Genomic DNA, 22,740 nt, shown 5'->3' on the forward strand with positions numbered 1-22,740 from the left:
TTTCATTCAAGAGAGGTTTTATGAAGAATATGGGGTTTCACAAGCTGTCTGGGTGTGATGGGAGAAGGAAAGGAGGATTTGCATTCTATAGCATACATGCAATATTTTTTTAAAAAGATTCAGAGAAGGAGTTAATGCCTGAGTGTAGGAGATGTATTCAGCAATTATAATAAAATCCTGAAAGAAAGCCTTATCATTTGTGCTCATATTTATTTATTCACTGCAAGCATGAAAAGAAACCCCAGAAGGAATCGTCAAATTGTCTTATGTGAATTACACTGGAAAACGTGTTTTTTTGGACATTTTCAAAGCTCAAACTATTTTGCTTGTTCTTGAAAGTGGGAATTCTAGTGTAACTAGAAAGATAAACATCCTTAATATCCTTTCACCTTGCATTTTTACTGCTTTTTTTAAAGCACGAATAAAAAACCAGAAAGCACATATTCGCTTGCCCCTGTACATTTTAAATGACTGTTTTACAAGTCATTCAAAAGATGGCTGACTCTGATAGAATGAAGCACTCAAAAATGTTGATGCTGAGGCAAAGGAATGACCCATGCCTTACAAATTAATCATGTTGAGTTAGGATTTTTTGGTATTGTTTATTTGTCCCAGCATTATCTGACCCACAAAATAGCTATCCAACACCACGTAATAAAAATCCTTTTTTATAATGGGGTTCTACTTAGAGATCAAATGTCAGTGTTCTTTGATCTTTGTTGCTAAGATGTTCTCATTATATGGAACAGAATTCAGCAGGTGTTTGATTGTTTATCCAGCAAAGGGGAAGGTGAGCTGGGATTAAATTGTTATGGCATAGCTTTGTTTTAGGCCCACTGACTCTTGCTGAATTTGGAATAATTGTGTTGCTGCATAGCAATCTTGCTAAGTACAACAGGACACTGAAAAGCTTGGCTCAGAAACTAATGGTCTGCAGCTACCAGCTGTGGGATTGAAACTAAATGCCTCTAAAAGAAATACTCATAAATGTAACTAGCCATCTTGTTGATTAGCTTTCTGGTAAATGGGATTCCAGTTGCCTAAATGAACCAGTGCAACCTCTCTCTGGAAGCCAATAGATGGACAACCACTTGCTTCTGAGTTAGCAGTTGCCCAATAAATTCCAATATATTTAAAGCTCCTTTGAAAGAAGACACTCCCAAATTATGTAAAATGTAGAAAATTATACCAACACTTCACAAGCTATAAATTAAAATAGAAAAATATAAATTCCTGTGCCAGTGTTTTCAAGGTCATTATTTTTCAATTCAATACATTCAGTTATGCTCTTATCGCCTATTCTTTGTGGCTAGGTTAATTATATGGTGACAATTTCAAAATTATGTTTATTTTTTTTTTTTTTTTAATTTTTGAGACGGAGGGTCTGTCGCCTAGGCTGGAGTACGGTGGCGTGATCTCGGTTCACTGCAAACTCCGCCTCCCAGCTTCAAGTGATTCTCTTGCCTCAGCCCCCTGGGTAGCTGGGACTACAGGCGCGTGCCACCATGCCCGGCTAATTTTTTAGTAGAGATGGGGTTTCATCATGTTAGCCAGGATGGTCTCGAACTCCTGACCTCGTGATCCACCCACTTCAGCCTCCCAAAGTGCTGGGATTAAAGCCATAAGCCACTGTGCCGGGCCATAAATTTATGTTTCTTATGCAAAATAAATTTCAGTTTCTATTCTCAATATTAGCATGCATTTTCTATTTTTAAAGAAAAAGAATTATTCCTTGCAAATTCACACTTCTTTCTTTCAGTGTACACATCTATGCTGCACATACCAATCTGATAATCCATTAACTGTTAACACTCCTACCTTCTTAACTTTTTACATTTTTCACTCCAGAAATTTAAGCTTTTGAGGATATCATTTCCTGTTGAAATCCAGTTAGAGGAGAAATTTTAGGTAATTAGAAATAATTCTGTTACTACCTGAGCTAAGCAGAAACTGGTTTTTATAAAGAAGGAGGAGTGTGAAAGCTCCCGGCAACTCTACAGATTTGCTTTTCTCATCTTTCTTCTCAGAATTTCATCTTACAGCTCAGGAAAGTCAAGGCTAAAGTGGATTTTGCTGAGAGTTTGTCAAGTTAGAGGGGCCAGCGCTGGCTCAGTTCTCCGCCTTGACACATTTTCTCTTCCTGTGGTCCAACCTCCCAGTGTAAGTGCGATCCCAAGTGGCCTGCCCCTTGAGCAGTCAGGCCCTGTCTCCACTGCGAGGGATGTAAAAGTTCAGCACCCATGAAGCCTTTGCTGCTAGAGGCTTTGGCCTGTGCTTTGAGCTGTGATTCCAAATCTTCCTTATCTTGAATGATTGGCTCCCAGTTTTGTTAACTGAATCTGCCTGGGGATCTGCCTAATAATTTTCATGCTCTTTATTTTGCTTTGGGCTAGTCCTAGTCTTTCTCTCAGCCCTCACACCCCTCTTGACTCTACAAGGAGTTGAAGTCTTGCCACTGATCCCCACCCAATGGTTGAGACTTTACCTATCAGCTTGAATATTCCCAGTTGCAGTATTTAACTTGTTCACTGAAACACCCTTTTACTGCCTGATGCCCATGGTACTGTTAATGGGGGCAGCGCTGCCGTTTGGATCCTGGGCTCTGTCTCCTGGTTTAGACTTCCTCACAGTACCAACAGCTGGGATATCTCCTTTTGTATGTTCCATGCTGGTGCGGGAGTGCCAGGTCCTAAACCCAGGTCAGCCCTGCTCCAGGATAGCTAATTGAATAATGTCCAGTAATCCCCATTAAATAACAATAGGTATAGGTGGAAATATTTACATGTTCTATTGGGATTTCATTATATTTCCTAATTTTATAAGTGGCCTGTTTCTACATTTGCACTGATCCACTCCTTTTTCCCACCTACCTGCTGAAAAATCATATCCTCTCTCCATGGCAATATTTGCTTCATGCTCATCTTCGTATTCATTTTCTCAATGGGGCAGACTCCCGTTGTACCATATTGGTGGAGAGATGAAATTTCTGTCCTGGATTATCATATTCTGTCTTATCTCATTCATTTGCTCTTCTGTGCTCAGTGAGGTATGATAGAAGTGGCAGTGTGGTGAAACTAGGAGGCCAGTAAAAAACGTAAGTAATTTTCACCTTGGTTTTTTCTGTTTCAAGTTCCTGGGGCCCTCTTTTCTCCTCTCTTTTCCTTTGATGAGATCAAGGACTCAGTGGTGTCAGCTATAGTCACCTTATTAATAACTACTATCTTAGTACTCACAACAATCCTGCAGGCTGGGCATGGTGAGGCCCATTTTGCAGATGAGGAAACTAAGATGCAGAAAGGTCAAGATTATTTTGCTTTTAGCTCTTCGCTGTTCACGTCCCTTCAACTGCACAGTGGTGAGCAGGGAAGGGTTATCAAGGGGGCTCAGGGGGACTGAATGTGCACAGGACCAGGAGAGGGTTTCGTGGGGAGCAGAGAGGATCACAGAAGTTTTAGTTCCTGGGTCTCAGACAAGTGGGCAGAAGCAAAGGCAAATCCAGATGCTGAAGGTTTGGCTCTTGGGACTGCAGTCTATTAACGAAGGAGAGGTAAGAAGGGAAAGGAGATGTCTGAGTATTCAAGGTTATGTCTGGAATGGTTCATTTCTTGGCCAGCTCTGACTTTTTGCAGTGTGACTAGAGAAGTCTGTGATCAATTATTGCTGCCTGCCTCAGTGGGAAGGCGAGGTGAGTGAAAGCATGCTTATTTTCTGATCCTGCTCAATATTCCAGCTGGCACTATTTAGAGCTGAAAAGGGAACCCAAAAGAGAAGCAAGGTGGTAAAATTTGGATTGAGACTGAGTGTGGTGGCTCACACCTGTAATCCCAGCACTTTGGAAGGCTGAGGCAGGCAAGTTGCTTTAGCCCAGGGGTTTGAAACCAACCTGGGCAACATAGCAAGACCCCATGTCTGTTGTTTTTGAAATCAGTTTAAAAAAAAGACTTAGATTAGATGTATCAAAACAATATTCATTGTAACTGTGACATATTTGAATAAATCCTTGAGGGGCTTGTACCAGCCTGTACAAGTCAGACTACTGCACCCCATCACATCTTATTTAGTCTCTTGCCATTCTCCCTTCCCCTCACCCACTTCATCTGCTTACTTTGCTTGGGGGAAGGCAGGAGGAGGGGCACATAAACATGTAGCAAGTTCCTGCCTCTGGCATTTTCTGGTCATGTTGCTCCTTCCTGGGATGTGCTTCACGCAGATGTGGGCAGGGTTTGCTTCCTGTGGCCTTTGTCAAATGTCATCTCACTGATAAGTCTTCCCTGACTGCCATACATAAGAAGGCAGCCTCTCTCCTCCCATCATCTGGGCATCTTCTATCCATTTGACTTTGCCTTATCTTTCCCGATTGCTCTGGTTACATATGCATTTACTGCCTGTCTCCCCTCCACCACCCCACCCCCAGCTGGAATGTCTGCTCTGGGAGGGCAGGCCATGCATTCTGTGCACTGCCATTGACCCAGCACGGAGAGGCACCCTAAGAGTAGGAGGTGCTTGAGACGTATTTGTTGAACAAATTTATGCTAATTATCTTGTAGAACAATATCTCTCATGCTTAATGCTAATGTGTTTAACTCTACTTCTTACATATTGTATTTTATTATGATACAAATTTTGTTAATGACAATATTATCTTGTGACTTAATAAAGTGTCCTCTTATTCATCCCCATGCCAGTTTTAAGTGGCCTGTAGAGATATAAATAATAGGACACGAATAAATATAAAGAAGAAAGAAGAAAAAGAATAGAGAGTAAAGTGAAGTCCGTGGTAGAATTAGAAAACAAAATATTAGTCTTCTGTTAATCAAGCCAATGGATTCTATTCAAAACTTGGAAAAAAGAGAAAAAAAGAAAAAAAGACAAGCATGCTACTCTAGTTCCACCAGGCTGCTGTGAAAAAAATCTGGTTTTGAATCCAGGTCTTGTTACTTACCAGATGCCTACTTAGGCAAATGACTTAATTTCTCAGATTCTGACTTTACCTTTCTATAAAACAGATATAATTAGAGTGTCGACCTCATCTACCCTTTAAGCAACAAAACCACTCTGTGAAGATGCAGAGTTCAAGAAGGAACCCATTATATCATACACCTAAGTGACATAATGTATATTTTTTAATGGAAAATTACCCAAACACTATCCCTTCAAATCTCTTCTAAACACAAACGTCATGTACTGACCTGGCTTGGGCTTGGTGTGAAATGTGGTAATAAACACACCCTGTATTTATAGATTGAAATGGAGGCAGTGCTTTCACATAGAGTTCCTACAACCCCCTAAACTAATTTGCTAGGCTTCTACCTTAGTGCACCAACAGGAACTGCCTGTAGAAATGAATAAGCTAGTCTGGGTGGACCATACTGTAAATAACAGCCACCAGGAAAAAAACAAATCCTGAGGAAAATTAATTTTCAACAGTGAAACAGGGCAGAGAAACCAGAACCGTGTTTCTCCTGCTTGTGATTTATAGCATGTCTTCTCTTAACTCACAATAATGAATCACCGACTTTTCTTCCAAGGAGTCTATTCTCTGAGTTTGACTCTGTACACGCAAGGACAGGACCTTTCCTTCCATGTGGAATCCCTCTACACTAAGCTTCCACATCCTATTCTTTCCCAAATTAACAAAAAATCTCCAAAAGGAATTTCTCCAAAGAGGATTTTCTCCCTTATCCCATTCCTGGTTCTTCAGACTCCTCAGCTGAGGTTCATGATGAGGCAAATTTCTAACAATTGGATTAGGGCATAAAATTCATATTCTTCTAAAGAACGTTTGCATGATTCAAAGGTAAATGTCAAAACAGTGATGGAAAACCTGTTGTGATCAAAACTGGTATGTATTTTGTAGTTGTGCTTAAGTTTAAAAATATGTATTTAACAGACAGCGGATAGTGTAACTCTCTTAAATATACAGTTATGTAGTGTGCTATTGAAGAATCACATTTACCTGGAATTTCATCAACTTTTAGTTGTGGTTCCACTTATTATTTGTACCCTGGTTTGCTCAAAGCCAGCCTCTTCTAAGCAGAGTTGCCACAGATCTCCTTTTTGACAAATCTGGTGTTAACACTTCTCGATATCCAGTTTATTTCACATCTTGGCAGCCTCTGGCACTATTGACCTTTCATTCCCTTCTTCTAGAAACATTTCATCTCAGTGGTCATCATGATAACCCCCTCTTCACATTTCCCTACCATCTCTGTAGCTATTCCTTCTCGGTGTTCTTTGAGGTTTCTCTTCTTCCACTTATTATCTTAAATATGGCTTTTCCTCAGGGCTCTGTTCTAGGCCTTTCTCCTCTACTCCAAGCTCTGCTTAAGCAACCTGTCCTGTGTCCAAGGATGCTGTAATTACCATGTTATTTACATCTTCATAAAAGGTTTCTCACCTGAACTCAACGCTATTTATTCAACACTTACATGTCTTCTGCAATTAGATAATAACAGGCACTTCAACCTTAACATGCCCAGTGAAATGCACTGTCTTCCACCCCTCACCTTCTCTTCCTTCTGCATCTTTTCCTTCCATGACTATCCACCCCATTGTCCAGGATGGAATTACAGGTACCATCCTAGATTTCCGAGTGTGATACTTTCTACTTTCTACCCATCCTCTTCTCCCTGTTCCCACTGCTGAGACCTGAATTCAGACCAGTGTAACCTTCTACTCTGTTTACTGCCCCAGCCTCTTAACTGGTCTTCCTGCCTCCTGTCTCATTCCCATCCAATTCATTCTTTACTTTGTTCCTAATATACAAATCTGATCAAGACATTCACATTTAACTCCATTTAATGGCTTATTCTGAGAGTATAATCATTGTTGCCAGGGGCTGGGAGTTACAGGGGGATGGGAGTTACAGGGGGATGGAAAGATGTTGGTCAAATGGTACAAAGTTTCAGTTAGATAGGAGAAATAAGTTTGGGAGATTTATTACACAGTGTGGTGACTATGGTTAATAATAGTGTACTGTACACTCAAAAATTGCTAAGAAAGTAGACCTTAAATGTTCTTATAACAATAAATGATAAGTATGTGAGGTGATAAGTTAATTAGCTTGATTTAATCATTTCACAATGTATACCTATATCAAAATATTACACAGACCACAAATATATAAAATTTTTATTTGCCAATCATACTTTAATTTATAAATTAAAAAGTAATGAAACCATCAGTGGCTTCTAATTACCCTCAGGATAAAGTCCAAAGTCCAAGAGTCCAGTCTATAAAACCTTAATGCTTGCTTTTTTAGCATTACCCCTTCCTTTCTGACACTTTTCCTTCTCCCCTCACCTCCCATACTTAGGCTTCTAAGCTTCAGGCTTTCTTGAAATCTTCCTGTTCTCTAATGCTGCCTCCTCTGCCTATTGCATTCTTGTTCCTGTACAACCCCACTCCTCCCTAACCTGATTAACTCCTTTGCATCCATCAGCTGTCAATGGAGCTGTCACTTCTTTCAGGAAACCTTCCTGAAGTGAAGCAGCGCCTCCACTGTGCAAACTCATTGTGTCTGGAACCTCCCTTCATGTCTGGTCCCATGGCACTGTAACTGTCTGTGGACTTGCAAGCCTCGACTGCTTTGTATGCCTGTGGACAGTGTCTGAACTATTTCTGGTGGAATCCCTGTGTCTTACATAGTGCATAGCATGTAGAAGGTACTCAATAAATATTTGTGGAAATATTAATAAAAGAAAGAATAAAATCTAATTGTCAGATTCTAGTTGATTATATAACATGTCTGTCTATGCATAAATTATGAGCAGCAGAATCTTTAGTATCTTAGGCAGAGGTTGGAAGAATACTCATCTTAAAATTGAAAAAACATCTATAACACCACCCAATAGTTACTGAGTATTTATCACGGGTAGACTTTATTTATTATTATTAACATGTGTGAAGTGCTTCGTGTGTGTTATGTCATTTTGTTCTCACAGTGATCTGGGAGGCAGGGACTATTATTTTTTCCACATAGCAGACAAAGAAAATGAGGCTGAGGGAGATGAAGCATTTGGCAAAAGTCAGTTGGCAGAGCTAGGATTCTATGCAATCCCCAAAGCTCATAAAAAACCATTTGACAAAATGGATAAATATGTTCAACCAAAATGTATTGAGGACTTGTTCTTTGCAAAATACCATGCATACACACAATTCCTGCTCTGCTCCAGTGAGAATATCCAGGAACCCTGAAGAGAAGGCATTGCATTAAGCTAGTTATTACCATCAGCCTGGCAAAAAACGTTCTGTATTACAGGGAAGCATATAATTGGGCAAACCAAAAATCTTTTCAGCTTTTCTGCATTCAATGCTGTAATTTCATTTATTTATCATAAAATGTGACTTCACAGGTTTATTAACAGTCAAATCCAGATGCAAATGCAAATAGAGAAATATAGTAGAAAACCAAATAGCAGATTCTCATTATCTGCCTTTTGTTGAAATCTATGCCAATGCTCTCCACTGTAAAGAAGTGCTGAATTACAGAATTTTAGGCCTGAGAGAAACCTAGAAATTATTTACCCAATTCTTCCCAGTTATGTCTAATCCTGAAGTCCAAAGAACATAACTAGTAACTGTGAGACTACCAGTAACTCATGAAAACTGGTTGGCCATATCTATGAAAGCTGAACTTCTATTTATTCTGTGGCCCAGCCATTCCACTCCTTGGAATAGACCCAACAGAGGTGCTTTCATATTTTGCCAAAGGCCATGTATAATAATGCTCATAGTAGCATTTTTTTCAATAACCCCAAACTAGAATCAAAGCAGTGATCATCAATAGTAGGCTGGGTAAGTAAAATATATTTAAACAATGGAATGTACTGTGCAACAATGAGAACAAAGTATAACTACAAACAGCCAAGAAAATAAATGTCAATAACATTATGCCAAGTTATGACTATGTTTATACTGTATTCATAAAAACAGGAAAATCTAATCTACAGTGTCATGAGTCAGGAGAATGGTTATTAAGGGCTGGGAGGTGACAACTGGAAGGGGACACAGAAGTGTTTGTTGGATGCTGGTGATTTCTGTTTCTTGATCCAAGTGCTAGTTACACAGGCGGGCTCACCTTGTGAAAATCCAGTGAGCTATACACTTACAATGTATACATTTTTCTGTGTATATGTTAGATTTCAATATAAATTTGAAAAGAAACCTTGGAACTCATTTAAGCATAAGACATTATCAAAAAATTTTCTGGCACAATGGGAAAAATTTGTGAAATGCCTTGAATCTTAATTCTGCTAAAACTAACATTTGTTCCAGTCATAGATCAATAAAAACAAATACTTCAGTATTGCAAACATTTGCTAAAGAAACAAATATGTTTGATGAGAAAACAAAAATCAGTATTTCCTTTGGCAAGTACTTGCTGTATTGGAGGTAGCAAATGTAAAACTTGTAAAGTGTGACTGCATTTGTTTACATGCTCAATTTACACAAGATTCAGAATTTTGTAAAGCTGCATTGCATTTTTAAAAACTGTAGGAATAAAAATAATTGTGACAGGAATAAAAAGATTGCATTTCTAGAATGTTGTTATGGATGTGTCTCAACTCCACATAGTTGTATGATGCCTGGCAGCAATAGGCGTGCATTTGCTGTATGAATGAAGATAGTATACAGGGTACTCTTTAGAATACTTCTTATCAATCTTTGTTGACACCATGATTATTTTTAATACCTGGTTAAATAGGAAATTACTAATACTTTCTCAGTATCCTAGTAGACATTGAATGGAGAACGACTAAAAAAAAATCTCTATCAAAGTGCTAATTCATATTATTTTACAAAATACTTCCAAATGACATATGAAGCCAGTCATTTAAGATAAAGAAGTTTCATTAAAGAAAAACTTGAGATCTCAGAAAAATGAATTAGAAATTCCCCCTCCCCCAACTACATTTAGAGAAAATATTGAGACAGAAGTATGATTCTCCCTGGAAGTAACTATATATTAAATCAGTGTCAAGAAAACCTTAGAAAGTATTAGCTTTCAGGGAAAAACACTTACAATTTATATTTTCTATTTTTCAGTAATATATCCTTACTATGACTCTAAAATCTGTCTAATGCACCATTAACATTTTAAAAGAAAGTTCTCTAGTTCGTACCAAAAAGAAATAAATAATATCTGACAACAGCATTAGGGAACATAAACATAAAATTACCTGTTATTAAAAACTGAACACATTTTTCTCAAAGAAATATATTACTCAGCTATAAAATAGTATGTTTGCCATTCACACTAATGTTTCAACATTATGGTTCAATCTTCTAAAAAGCTGACATGGAAAATAATGGTGTAATAAACTAATTCATCATAATGTGCAAAAGAAACCACTGGAATAAATTGTAATAACCTTTCAAAAACTAGCAGCTCTTAAAAGTATTAATTTCTACTCCAGATAATTGGAAAGGACACCTGGGTGGGTAGGCAATATTTTTTATGGGATTGCTCTGTCAGGAGCTCAGATTGTCTCTGGACTCAGCAATGATCATTTAGAACTAAATGACAGTGAATCTTGCAAATGGGTCTTCCTAGATGGTGTTTGCCATAAATTACCAAACTCAACTCCCCTCAAGGTCAGCGATATGAGAGGGCAGATATCAAACGGCCTTCGTGGAGACCTAGAGTGGTCCTCGGGTTTCTCATAAATGGACAATAGTTGTGTTGGCTGCCATAAAATCAACTTAATGGACTGACAACATAAACTACCATCAAACTTTGACAACATTACTCCTTAGGAAACAACTGAAGAATGCTTTTATATCAAAGCTGGGGAAAATGGATAACAATATGTTTTGCTCTATACTAGATCATAAATATTGTTAACAATGCTAAGTGGAGAATGAATTAATATTAGAAGCCATGATATGTTTTACCTGATGCATTAAAAACAGCATCTAAGTAATTCTAAAACGACAGTTGCTTCCTGGAGTTATATATATATAAATAAATAAATAAAATGCAATGGCGTGTGTGTGTGTATGTGTTAGGGAATAAGGTTGCATTTGCCTGGCACTCAATATTTTCACTAAGTATAAGCAATCAAAAATGATATTACTTGTTTTCTAATCTTTTTTATCTATTAATATACAGTCCACTGGACCCATAGGAAGAGATTCTTGACCTCTCACACTACTTTGGATAAATCATAAAATCACTTTCTCTATGGCTGCATTTTTCCACTTGGAAAGTAACGTAATTATTATACAAATATATTTTGAAGACAATGGAATTATTCCTAAAATGAAGACACAAAAACCCCCAAGTTACTGGAAAATCATATTAACATATTTGTGAAAATAATCAAATCTAGACTTAATCAATTCACACTTTAAAAAGCCAATTTGGTAGAAAATATAACAACAGCTAAATTAATAAAATAGAATTTTGGAGGTAAATGAAACATCATTGTTTAGTTGAATTTTCATCTAATTGTGCTGCCATTCTGTATCTGCAGTTATTATTATTGTGACATAAAGATAAAATTATTCTCTCAGTAATTTTTATAATAGAATTTATTATCTCTTAAAATGCAGCAGTGTCCTTTAGATTTTGCTAAAAGAAGTGCTACGTCGAGTAAAAGCAACATCTTTCTTGGATCCAGTGGCATCTCAGGCCAGGAATATTATATATAATGTCTCGTGAACTCCATACATTTTATAAACTATAAAAGTTTCCAAATAGGATTTAAAATTAGTGTATTTTGTCTGTTCTCCTCCCACATCTAGTCATCACCTTCTGTCATGTCTTCCTTTGAACTATCTCTTACATTTATTTCTTTCCTTCTGTTCCTGTTGTCACTTCTGCCCAGAACCTCATCACCTTATACCTGAATTATTGCAGTAGTTTCTTTGCTCCTGTCCTTTTTCCACCAATCCATCCTGCCTAGTCCTGCCAGATTAATCTTTTTTAAAGGACTACTTTAATGATGTCACTCCCCTGCTCAAAAGTGTACAATGACTCCCTATCACTTGCAGGCCACAGGCCAGAGTCTTTAGCTAAAATCAAAGCCTTTGGCTGTCTGGCCTCACCTCCTTTTCCAGTCTTCTCCAGTTCCCTTGCACAAACCTTCAGAACAATAAATGAATCTGCTTCCTGGCCACTTGCACCACATGCACCTGCCTGACCAGTGCTGTCCATCCTCTCTGCTGACCCAGTTACCTTTCTTTCTGGAGTCCTTCTGACCACTTCAACCCATAGTCAGCACCTCCAGCCATGAAGTTGGAGCACTCTTTTTTTAAAGCATGATTTATTTCACAGTTGCAATATTATGTAACTTTGGCTTTTGTTACTTAATGGTTACCCTGCCTTTTCTCTTTAATTAATTTGTAAAGTTCTTTGAGGGCGGGGGGTTTTGAATTATTATCTGCCAATGTCCCCAGCACAACGCTATAAAAATAGTTGGCCATCAATGGACACTTGTTTAATGAATGAATGCAAAATGCTGTTCTAGGCTTCTTATATGATTAGGATGAAAGCTATTCAGTTGTATTTGTGACTTGTGGTATTTCAGAGCAGCAATTTACATATGTGAGGCAGTTTTCCTGAGTTTAATAAATTCTCTTTCGTTTTTAAAGTTCTTAGTGAAATTGTAGACTATGAAATACAAATTGAGCACATGAGATTTATAATGTAAAAATCTGACTCAGAAATCATGGGCAGCATTAGAATAAACACAAACTAGTCCATATTCGTCGAACTAATACTAACTATCTGAAAGTTCCTGAATATCATAAAGCTCGGTAAGTTTTAAATAAAACTGAAATCATCCCAAGAATAAGTTAAAAGAAAAGAAGGTAAGTACGCAGTAGTCCAGAGTCTTTATTGTATAAATAAGACATATGTTTTAGCATATAATATTATTTAGTGAAAGAATATGGATTTTTCGAACTTGACAAGACCTGAATTGGTAACTTAGATCTGCTCTTCTCTAGGTGTGCCATTTTGTGTCAGTTACTCAATGTCTTTGAATGTTAAACCTCTCATAAGGCAAATGAGAATATTAATTTCTAATTTATTTGAAAAATCTGAGATGAATGAACTCTTTTGAGCTGTTTACTAGGATAATGAACTTAAGGTCTCTAAGGCAGCTAACCCAGTACCTGGCCTGTTAATAAATGGTAGCTACTATTACTTAACTAATTAATTAGTTTATCTGTTGATCATTGTTTCTATTTGAGAGTTTTTCTTTTTCACTCCTAGCCTCTCTTATTGTTAAAGAGCATGGGCAGAGGGGTCTAAAAGATCTGGGTTTGAATTGTGGTTCTACCATTTATTAGTTTACTAATCTACTTATGAACCTATCTTAGCTGCAGTTTTCTCAGCTGTATAAGAAGACAACAAAATCTCCTTGAACTAATGTTCTGAAGACTAAGAATGATCCATTTTAAAGTGTCTGGCATACAGCTGGTACTTTATTAAGAGCAGATATTATTATAATTCTCATGAGTCTTCTCACAGACATCCTGTTATATGTCAAAGAACACATGCTGATGAATACTTTTAAAGTAAAATATGTAGGATTTTTTTGCTATAATATTTCACTATCTTGCAGAAAAACATAATTTGGTATTATAAAAATTATTCCTATAAATAATATTTGTATAGTTTACAAAATACCTTTACAAAATACCTTACAGTTTACAAAATACCTTTGAAACTGAGGACTATACCCCCAAATTAGCCATTTGTTGCTGTGTGACTGTGATCATTATTCTTGCAACCCATTCTGCCATCAAAATGCTTAATAATTAACAATAATGATAAACTGCAAATACTAAGGAGGCTATGAACAAAGTCCAATGTGTTATTGTCACAGGCCTATATTTTTAGAAATACTTGACAGTTGAAATTGGCCAGATGAAATTGAGCAATTGATCATAGATTCTCCATCTCAGCAGTATATCTTGGAAGCAGAGGCCTCCTCTAGGCAGGCTTTGACAAAGGACATCTAAAACTGGTTTCTTAACTTCTTTTTGACTTCTAAAATGCCATCTAAAGTATTGGTTAAGTTGCTTGTTCTCATTTGGGTTAAAATACAATTCTTAAAACATCCGGAGTAAGTAATTCTGAAATAAACGTATATAAGTGTAAACAAAAGAATAGAAAGAAATTTGGGTAATTTTCTTAAATTTAAATAAATATACCATGTCACATGCTGAGATTAATGACATTATCTAAACTCGGTAGGAATGCAATTAAGTGCTAAGAAACAGAAAGCACCTCACAGTTTTATAAGACTGAGCTGTTTTTACTATCATAATAACTGAAGCATGTGCTTAATAACTCATCAAATACATTTACTTCCCTTCAACATCTACAAGGTCAAAACCAGTCATCAGCCATAACTTAAAGTGCCATTAATTCCTCTGAAAAACTGTTAAAGAGATTGTTCCAAGAAGCACCAGGCTGTATCCCATTGAGGTTCCTGGGGTGTTTCAGGGATGCTGGGATGTACTTTTAAAATGATGTATGGATGGATAGTATTATTCTTAATGCTCCAAATGAAGAGCTTGCCATACAACTGTTCCTTATACAAGGTACAGGGCTCCATATGCAACAGTTCTGATGTTTAATGTTTTGTCCTATGTCCAATCCTTGGTTTAGTGATTATGGCCATTATACCTACATTTTAAAAGATGATCTAACATATAAAGGTAACTGCCACTTAGTAACTGAGAACTGCACAGCATTGGGTCAGCATCAGCGCTAGGTCACTAGGGGCAATCTTGTCTAGATTTGCTCCCAGAATCCCTGCATGAGCATGGGGTTTCTACATCTTTGGTCTTTGTTTCATTTTATTACTTCCACTTCTTCCCCATCGCCTGCCAGGGTTTTCAAATCCTTTGGGGATGTTTTGTTTCAATGTTTATATTTACCAAACTCACAACTATAATTAATATTTGTGGCACCTCTGATCATTTCAAAGCTATTTCACAAATAAAATATCTTGATCTTCATAGTAATGTCATGTGAGATGAGAAAACTGAAACATGAAGAAGTTCTATAATATGCCTGAGGCAACTTGACGTCAGTGTCAGAGTACCTACCTCAGGACACTGAACCTCGCGCTCACTTCACCCCCATGACTGCTACATCATTGGTTTGGTCTTCGGATTAGACTTGCGCCGGAAATTCTTTCTCACCAGCTCTGTGATTTTTAAACATATTAGTTAAACTCTCTGGATTTTAGCTTCCTTGTTGGTAAATGGGGACAACAATGCCTACTTCATAGAGTTATTTGAGGATTACATGAAATGATGTATGTAAAGTTAAAAACCTAAGCCAGGCACGCTGGCTCCTGCCTATAATCCAGCTACTTGAGAGGCTGACGTGGGAGGATCCCTTGAGGACAGGAGTTCAAGACCATTCTGGGTAACACAGCAAGACCCCATCTCTAAAAAAATTTTAAAAATAAATAAATAAAAATAATAAAGTAAAAATACCTAGAATAAGGTTAAGTGTTCAAAACTGCTCATCCTTCTAATCCCTACTCTTGGTCATCTTCACCTAAAGGTAGTTTCCTTAGGTCTACTGAGAGTCTATGAAGCTACTCTGGACTTCGGTGTTGGGCTGGGAGGCACAGTAAACTTAATGTATCATCAGTAGGGTGGTAAAATATTTACCAATAATCTAAGGATTTATCAGTCATCTGCCACATCCCAGCACAGTGCTCAGTACTTCACATGCACAAAGAAATAGCAGCAGCCAAGGAACTTTGCAAGTGACAAGAACAAGACTTAATGATTTTCTAGACAATAAAGAGATTTCAAGAGTGGCTGGCATGCTCCATTTAACGAAGGTCTTTGTAAATTCTCCAAAACAATTTCAAATAGAATAAAATAATTTTAAAACTACTTCATATAAATTGTATAGCTTACTTTTAAATGGCATATTCCACCAAATCCTAAAATGTTATTTTTTTATAGACAATGATACTGTATCCAACCTGCACTATTACACAGGGTGAGGGAGGGACCGTAAAAGGACCAATCTCACAGTGAACCTAGGAATGAGAGGTTAAATTGTGTTCGATGTTTCTGCTGTGTTTCCATTACTGAGTCACCTAGATTTAAAACACCCTAGGGTAGGAATAACCATTTGGTTTTTCTCCCTCCTTTTCCTTCAGTGCCCCAAAACATAAAATACTTGTTGAGTTGCATTTTAGCCTCTGAGTCAGACCGAAAAAAAGTAGTTTGACTCCATCCAATTTGAATTAGCTCACTAAAAAAAGGTATTTACAGTTAAGTGGAAACATTTCATCTTCTGATTATTTTTTAATATAAAACAGTGAAATCTCAGCATACTTTAGTTTAAAACTATAAGAACAGAAAAGAATAATTTGTTTTCTTCTTGAGACAGGGTCTCACTTTGTCACCCACACTGAAGTGCAGTGGTGCGATCATAGCTCATTGCGGCCTTAAATTCCTGGGCTCAAGCCATTCTCCTGCCTCAGTCTCCTGAGCAGCTGGGACTACAGGCACATGCCACTGTGTGTGGCTGGAGAGGAATAAATGTTATTGTTATCAATAGCAACTGGTCACTGCGCACATGTGTGTGAGACAATATTCAGAATGATACAGCCTAGGGTTTAAGACCAGAAACTTTAGTTCTGATTCTGCTTCCTTTAGTATTTTTATCCAGGGACACAGTGTTCCTGTTTTGAGGATGGGAACAATGCATATATTTTATAGCATTATGGAGAAAATTAAGATGGGATATTACTGTAGACACAGTAGTAAGTAGGCAATAATTTTGAGTGTTTAATGTGTGTCAGATACTGTTCTAATCAACTCATTTAATCACAACAACTCAATGAGATGCATAGTATTATTATCCCTATTTTAAAGATATTAAGGCATAACAGTTTTAACAAAAAACCTTGCCAAGATCACCCAGCTAATAATTGGCTGAGCAGGATCTCAAACGCAGGCAGTCTAGCTCCAGAGTCCATGCTCTGAGCCACTTCCCTGTGCTGCCTGACTCCATCACAGAAGCTGGTGACATGCTGGTTTCCCCTCTTCTTGGGTTCTGGTATACAAAAACACAACAGATCCTGTCTTTTCCAGAAAGAAACAGTTGTTATAGCAAGGACACAGGATATATGCACATATGGATAAAAAGCACGATAGAACTTGTCAAACAAATATCAGAGGAGGTATACAACAAGTTCTACAGAAGTCTGGAAGAAAGGAAATAATGGGGATGAGGAAATCGGCAAGATTGTTGTGATGTGGGTGACCTTTGACTTTGTTTGGCGTTCGAGAGTAAACAGACCTAAAACTATCAAAGAGTAGTTGGGAAAGATATTTCAGATAATAGGAACAGCAAAGACAAAGGATCTCTGTGTTTAGGAAATAAGAATCAGTTTCATGATAACTTCAGCTTGACAAAAACAAACACACACACAAACAAACAAAAAACAACACACACAAAAGAAAATCAATAAAAAAAATTTTAAAAAAGAATCCATTTCATTGACGGGGAAGGTTTCTATATGGGCAACACTGAAGCAGGAAGCAGTTTAAAGTGATTTTGTACAGTGTTTTAGAAGCTCAAGAGAGGAGAAAGACCTCCTGCTGGAGGGCCACCAGGGGGTTCCGAGTGGCTGTGAGTGATGAGATGGCAGGTATATAACACGGATGAAAGTAGGGAATGCCAGATAATGGACTGCGAGAGCACGTAGAAGTCTTCGGCACACATACCTACATTCAGACAGGTCCCTATTATTCCAGCGATGATTATCTTGTTGGCGGGTATTCCATGGCCTCTCCTCACCTACTGGCTGTCCTTTTGGTTTATGCCTTGCTTTAGCACCTGGGGGTGGACAAGGAGGCAAAGTGATTTTCCAATTAGTCTTTTTGTTTGTTTGTTTTTGCTGCTTTTTCCCAGCTGTGGTTAGATTTGCTGTTGGAAGGAGAAGTATATTGTGGATGATAAGAACATTTCTTTCTCTCTTTCTTTTTTCATAGTACTTCCAGTCCTTTATTGAACAATTTGCAGGGGAAGAGCAGAAATCACATTTGAGCTTAACCCTGGAATATGTAATTGTTAATTTCCCTTGATCAGAGATGGGCTAGGAAATGGGGAGCTACCCACATGGACTTTTAAATAACATTTGTATAGCAGAACCTTGTTTCTGATCTGGCTGCTGAGAATTTTAGGTGAGAGTGGTTAAAGTTATTCTCCTTTAAAATGTTATGTATTGTGTATCTCCAGACCTGTTGATAGCTATATGATTATTTATATCAATCATTTTTACCTTTGCTACTATTTGGATATATTATGCAGTTGCTGCTTCTTCCTAAATTGAATGTAAGCTACCAGTAATTCTAATTCTCTAGCTGCAGAGTACATGTTTGGCTCTAAAACTAAAGTGTTGTATTAGTGGGATGAAAAAAAAAGAAAGAGATGAGAAAAATGAAACAGACTGCAATGCCAAGCTCTTTTTTAAAAGTAATATTTAATTACTATTTCAGGCTGCTGTTAAGAGTGTATATGACATCTAAACAGATTGTAGGACCCTAATACATCATTTCACTAATATATATTCAATTGCAGTTGACAAAAAGATTATTTTGGTCCATAATGGCCTAGAAACCCATCTTTTACTTGGATCTATTATATGCAAATATATTTAGGGTACAACACACACACACACACACACACACACACAGACAATCTCTTTCAAGTAAAGAAAAAGGTGTTAAAAATTTATATACTTGGCTAATAGCCAGCTACTGAGTCTACTGTGTCTCCTCTCTGATTAACATACTTTCATAAATTATTTCCAATTTCTTCCAGTTGAGGTCTTGTCAACTCTTCACCTCACAACCCCAATATTGCCCACATCGTTCTAGAGAAATCGGAGAGAGAGTAGAAAAGAACACATCCAGCTATTTTAGAACATGGCACATATCAGTCACGCCCAGAAAACTGGCTCCTTTGCTTGTGAGAACTTCTTGGCATATCCATAAGCCTGCTGACCTCGGTATGAAACATAACAAAATAAAGCCTCAACTACTCTGTTTCTCAATTTGTTTGATAAACTAGAATTATTTCCAAAGTTCTCAAATAAACAGAAATCATTATAATTATAAATAATTAAAATGCTAAACTCAAGAGGGCACTCAACATTCATTATACTGTAGAGCTTGTCCCCTAAGGGTAATACCTTCAATTAGTTCAGTTTTTACAACAGAAGAAAAATGTGACAATCAGTAATTGCAGGTATTTAGTTCAAGGAACAAAACATGCAAACTTGCCTTTAAATTGCCCTTTCAGTCACCAGAGGTTATGCTCTCTTTTAGATTCTTAACATTTGTACTAATTCTAGAATACAGGAAAGCAACAGATAGGGGAAAAACACACAGTCTTCAAAGCTGTGAGTAGATACACTTCAGCTTTATCAGCTCTTTCAATGGAGAAGGTTAAAGTAGAAGGTAAGAGCTAACAAAAAATGATTTTAAGAGAGAGCCCTTTAAAAGACATTTTATAAAATTTATCACTTATTCACTTACTTTACAAACATTTATTAAGTGTCAGAGTTTATGCTAAATGATAATTACATTGCACTAGAAAAACTAGCTGATGATTTCTTTAAAAAATACAAATTTATATATGTATGTACATATGTATATTGTTACAAATGTAAATATAGAGTATATATATCCATAATTTATAAAATGTTTTTTTGAGTGTTATTCCTCAATCTTGAAGTTGTAATGTAATTTTTTAAAAATTTAATCACAAAATTATTTAGATTTTATTCCTTGGAGTCTCCTCTATAAAAAGGATCAATTTCCTTTACAAAATATAACTATTTTCTGTTGCAGTAGTAAATGCTGTTTCAGTTACTAGGGCTTTTGTTAGGTGTCTGTAGAACTACAGTACTGTCAGTTGGAAATGGATTAGCAAATAGTAAATACTGTTTCGGATCAAAGCGAGTATACCAAAACAGATTTCTTTACTCTGATTCAACATCAAACTGACAACCATGACCTGAGAAAGAGTTATCTTTTACTAGCTGCCATGTTGGGGAAATAAATTTAGTCCTTCATTTAAGTAGAGGAAAGAACTCATTAGAAATGTGGTACAAGTGGTTTCAGGATGATAAATCTCAAGTTACCAATTCCACTTTTAATGATTAGCTGCCTGCACCTTGTATTTAATTAAAATGGTTATTTTAAATGCTTATATTTAATTTAAACATAATTAGCTAAAGTTCAATGTTACTGCCTCATCCATTTTGAAATTAATTAATTTATAAAATAGTTCAAAAAGTGCTGTAAAATTTTAATATTAAAATATAGCAGGATCAATTTGCATCTTTTGTTGGTTTCTGTTGTGGACTCCTAGTGAGCTGTTTACATTAGGTAGGACTGCAGGGTCTCTGGCATAGCTAATGCGTAATGAAATCAAATATTGATATGTCCTTGACATTTCCTTTGCACATAGGATATATACTTTAACCTTCCAGGAAATAATAGTTCATAGCTAAGGATATGATTGTTTAAACTTTGAAGCGATGTAAGTTTAAGAAATTAATTTTGGCCTTAATACATTTAGGAGAAACCACTGCTTTTAGCAAATGATTTATAAGTGTGTAACAATCAGTGTGATAAAATTTCTTATGAGTCAGTCCAATAAATGTGACCAGAAGGTGTTTTCAAGCAAAAGTTCTGCTTTTAACTTGTATTTAAACAAACAGTTTAAATAGTGGGTAGTGATGTACAACAATGTTTCCTGGTCTATAGATTCTGAGGATATTCTGAAACACTCCTGCATCCATTTGGACGGGGTTTCCTGGTGCAGTAAAAAACTATATCCATGAATGTCCTACAATCCTTAGTGTGCTTGGTGGGAAAAACTTCTAAGCTGTGCACATTTGTCTATTGATGATGATTGCTATCATTTATTAGGTACTGAATATGTATTCGGCACTGAACTAAATGCTTAATAAAGTTGTATTCAGCCCATTTTACAGATGAATGAAGTGAGGCTTGGAGAGACTAAGGAATACGTAATTCATACTTATAATTTGTAAGTTACGGAGGCAAGACTCAAAGCCTAAATCCACAGTGCTGCCCCTTACTGTCTTCAGCTCCCATCTCAGAGGGCTAGGAAGGCATTCTCAACTGTGAGATGCTTGTAACCCCCACCTCCACCACCACCACAAACAACAACAAAATAGTTCTCCCTTGCAGTAATAGTGTAAATCAAAGAAAAGGTAAAGGTAACACATTTGGCTTGACTATTAGTAATTAAAACCTGTTGCCCCCAATCTTAGTGTCCTTTTATACAAATATTAATATATGCAGAATTCTCTAATATTTTATTAAAACCAGGGCTTTCTATTCTCCAACAAACCTCTATAGTTGGGGAGATTTGTTCCCATCATTCTCTAACATTAGCTCAAAACTTTGCACAATCTCTACCCCCAACACCACCAATAACCCTTGGGGCATTTTAATTGTGAGCAGGCTATAAAGCTGTAAAATCAGACTCAGCTTACACATCAAGTAAGTTGTGCAGAATATTTCTTTCCTTTTCACACTACCATTATTAGGTGGCATTCCAGGATGCCTTTAAGCTACACTGTATCTCAATTACCACAACAGCCATCTGTTTCTGTTTCTTCCAATGAACGATATCCCCACTCAAGAGCTAGGCTTCAGTGTGTTTTCTGCAAAGAATATGAGTAACACATACAAATATTCCTCCTATTTAGATTAGACAGTATTAGGTAGTAATCAAAGCCAATTATCTATTGATTTTCAGTTTAACATTTCAACTATCAAACATTATCTTAACTCTGGACATCCTCAGAAGGTTCAAAGGATTGGAACCATTGCAAAGCAATTATAGCAGAGAAGACCCGTTTGAGGAGCTAGAATAGGTAAAAATACAGGCACATCTGCTTTGTAAATCTTGCTAAGACCTTTAAATGCCATCTGGTTTCCCATTCTTTTCCAGCTACCATCTTCCCCTAGGCTAAAAGATTTTTAAATGACTGGGGGGAAAAGAAAACTTTGAGAAACTAGTTTGAGATTTTAATTCTGCATTTCATCTGTCAGACAGTGAAATGCAGTTAACTGCAGCAAGTGTTCCTAATAGATAAGGGAATTGTTGCTTCACATATAATTACATTGAGTCTAACAGTAGACATAGCCACCTATATCATCATCATACTATTAGAAGTGCTAGTAAGTCTGTAAAGAATCCATTTTGAGGAGGGTCAGAGCTACTTTTATTTTACTTCAAGCCAGGGTTATCATGAAATAAAACTGATAATTCTTTTGGGGAACAATTTTTGGAATACAAAAAAAAGTATTAAAGGGTAAATGAAACTAACTGTTGTGACTGGCAGTGAGTTCAGGCATTTTGTGTTCTTTTGTGTTTGCTTTGGAATGTTAAACAGGTCGGGTTCTTTTTAAAAGAAAACATTTTATTCAGAACATTCTTCCATGAAAGCCTTCTTTGACAAAGTGTCATTTTTTGATATATTAGTACATGTCTGCCCACATTTTACATTCAAAAAGGGCTAGCAATGTTTTAACAACTTTTGACAAGCATGGGGAATTAAACTTCCACAGAATCCACTCTTTTAATGTAATGCTACAATCTATTTTATATTCTCGATTTTGCACTTCTTATGGCAGGCCACAACATTTTAAATTATGTCAACTTATAGTTGAAAAAAGTACAAAGAAATTAAAAAT

General features: G+C 36.8%; 1 protein-coding gene across 10 annotated transcripts in view; it reads right to left on the reverse strand.

Moving 5' to 3' along the window:
- HS3ST5 (heparan sulfate-glucosamine 3-sulfotransferase 5) overlaps positions 1 to 22,740 on the reverse strand; it is a 287,217-nt gene that overhangs the window by 94,902 nt on the left and 169,575 nt on the right. For 7 of the 10 annotated variants that reach the window (XM_063605429.1, XM_034962730.3, XM_055114072.2 and 4 more), the window contains one exon: positions 17,725 to 17,836. The gene's annotated coding sequence lies outside the window, so the exon portion shown is untranslated. Of the gene's footprint in view, positions 1 to 15,069; positions 15,171 to 17,724; positions 17,837 to 22,740 lie in introns of all 10 variants that reach the window. The other 3 variants (XM_034962728.3, XM_057302581.2, XM_034962729.3) reach the window with 2 other exon arrangements.

The sequence above is a fragment of the Pan paniscus genome, chromosome 5 (genome assembly GCF_029289425.2).
Source record: "Pan paniscus chromosome 5, NHGRI_mPanPan1-v2.0_pri, whole genome shotgun sequence".
In the NCBI taxonomy this organism is placed as follows: domain Eukaryota; kingdom Metazoa; phylum Chordata; class Mammalia; order Primates; family Hominidae; genus Pan; species Pan paniscus.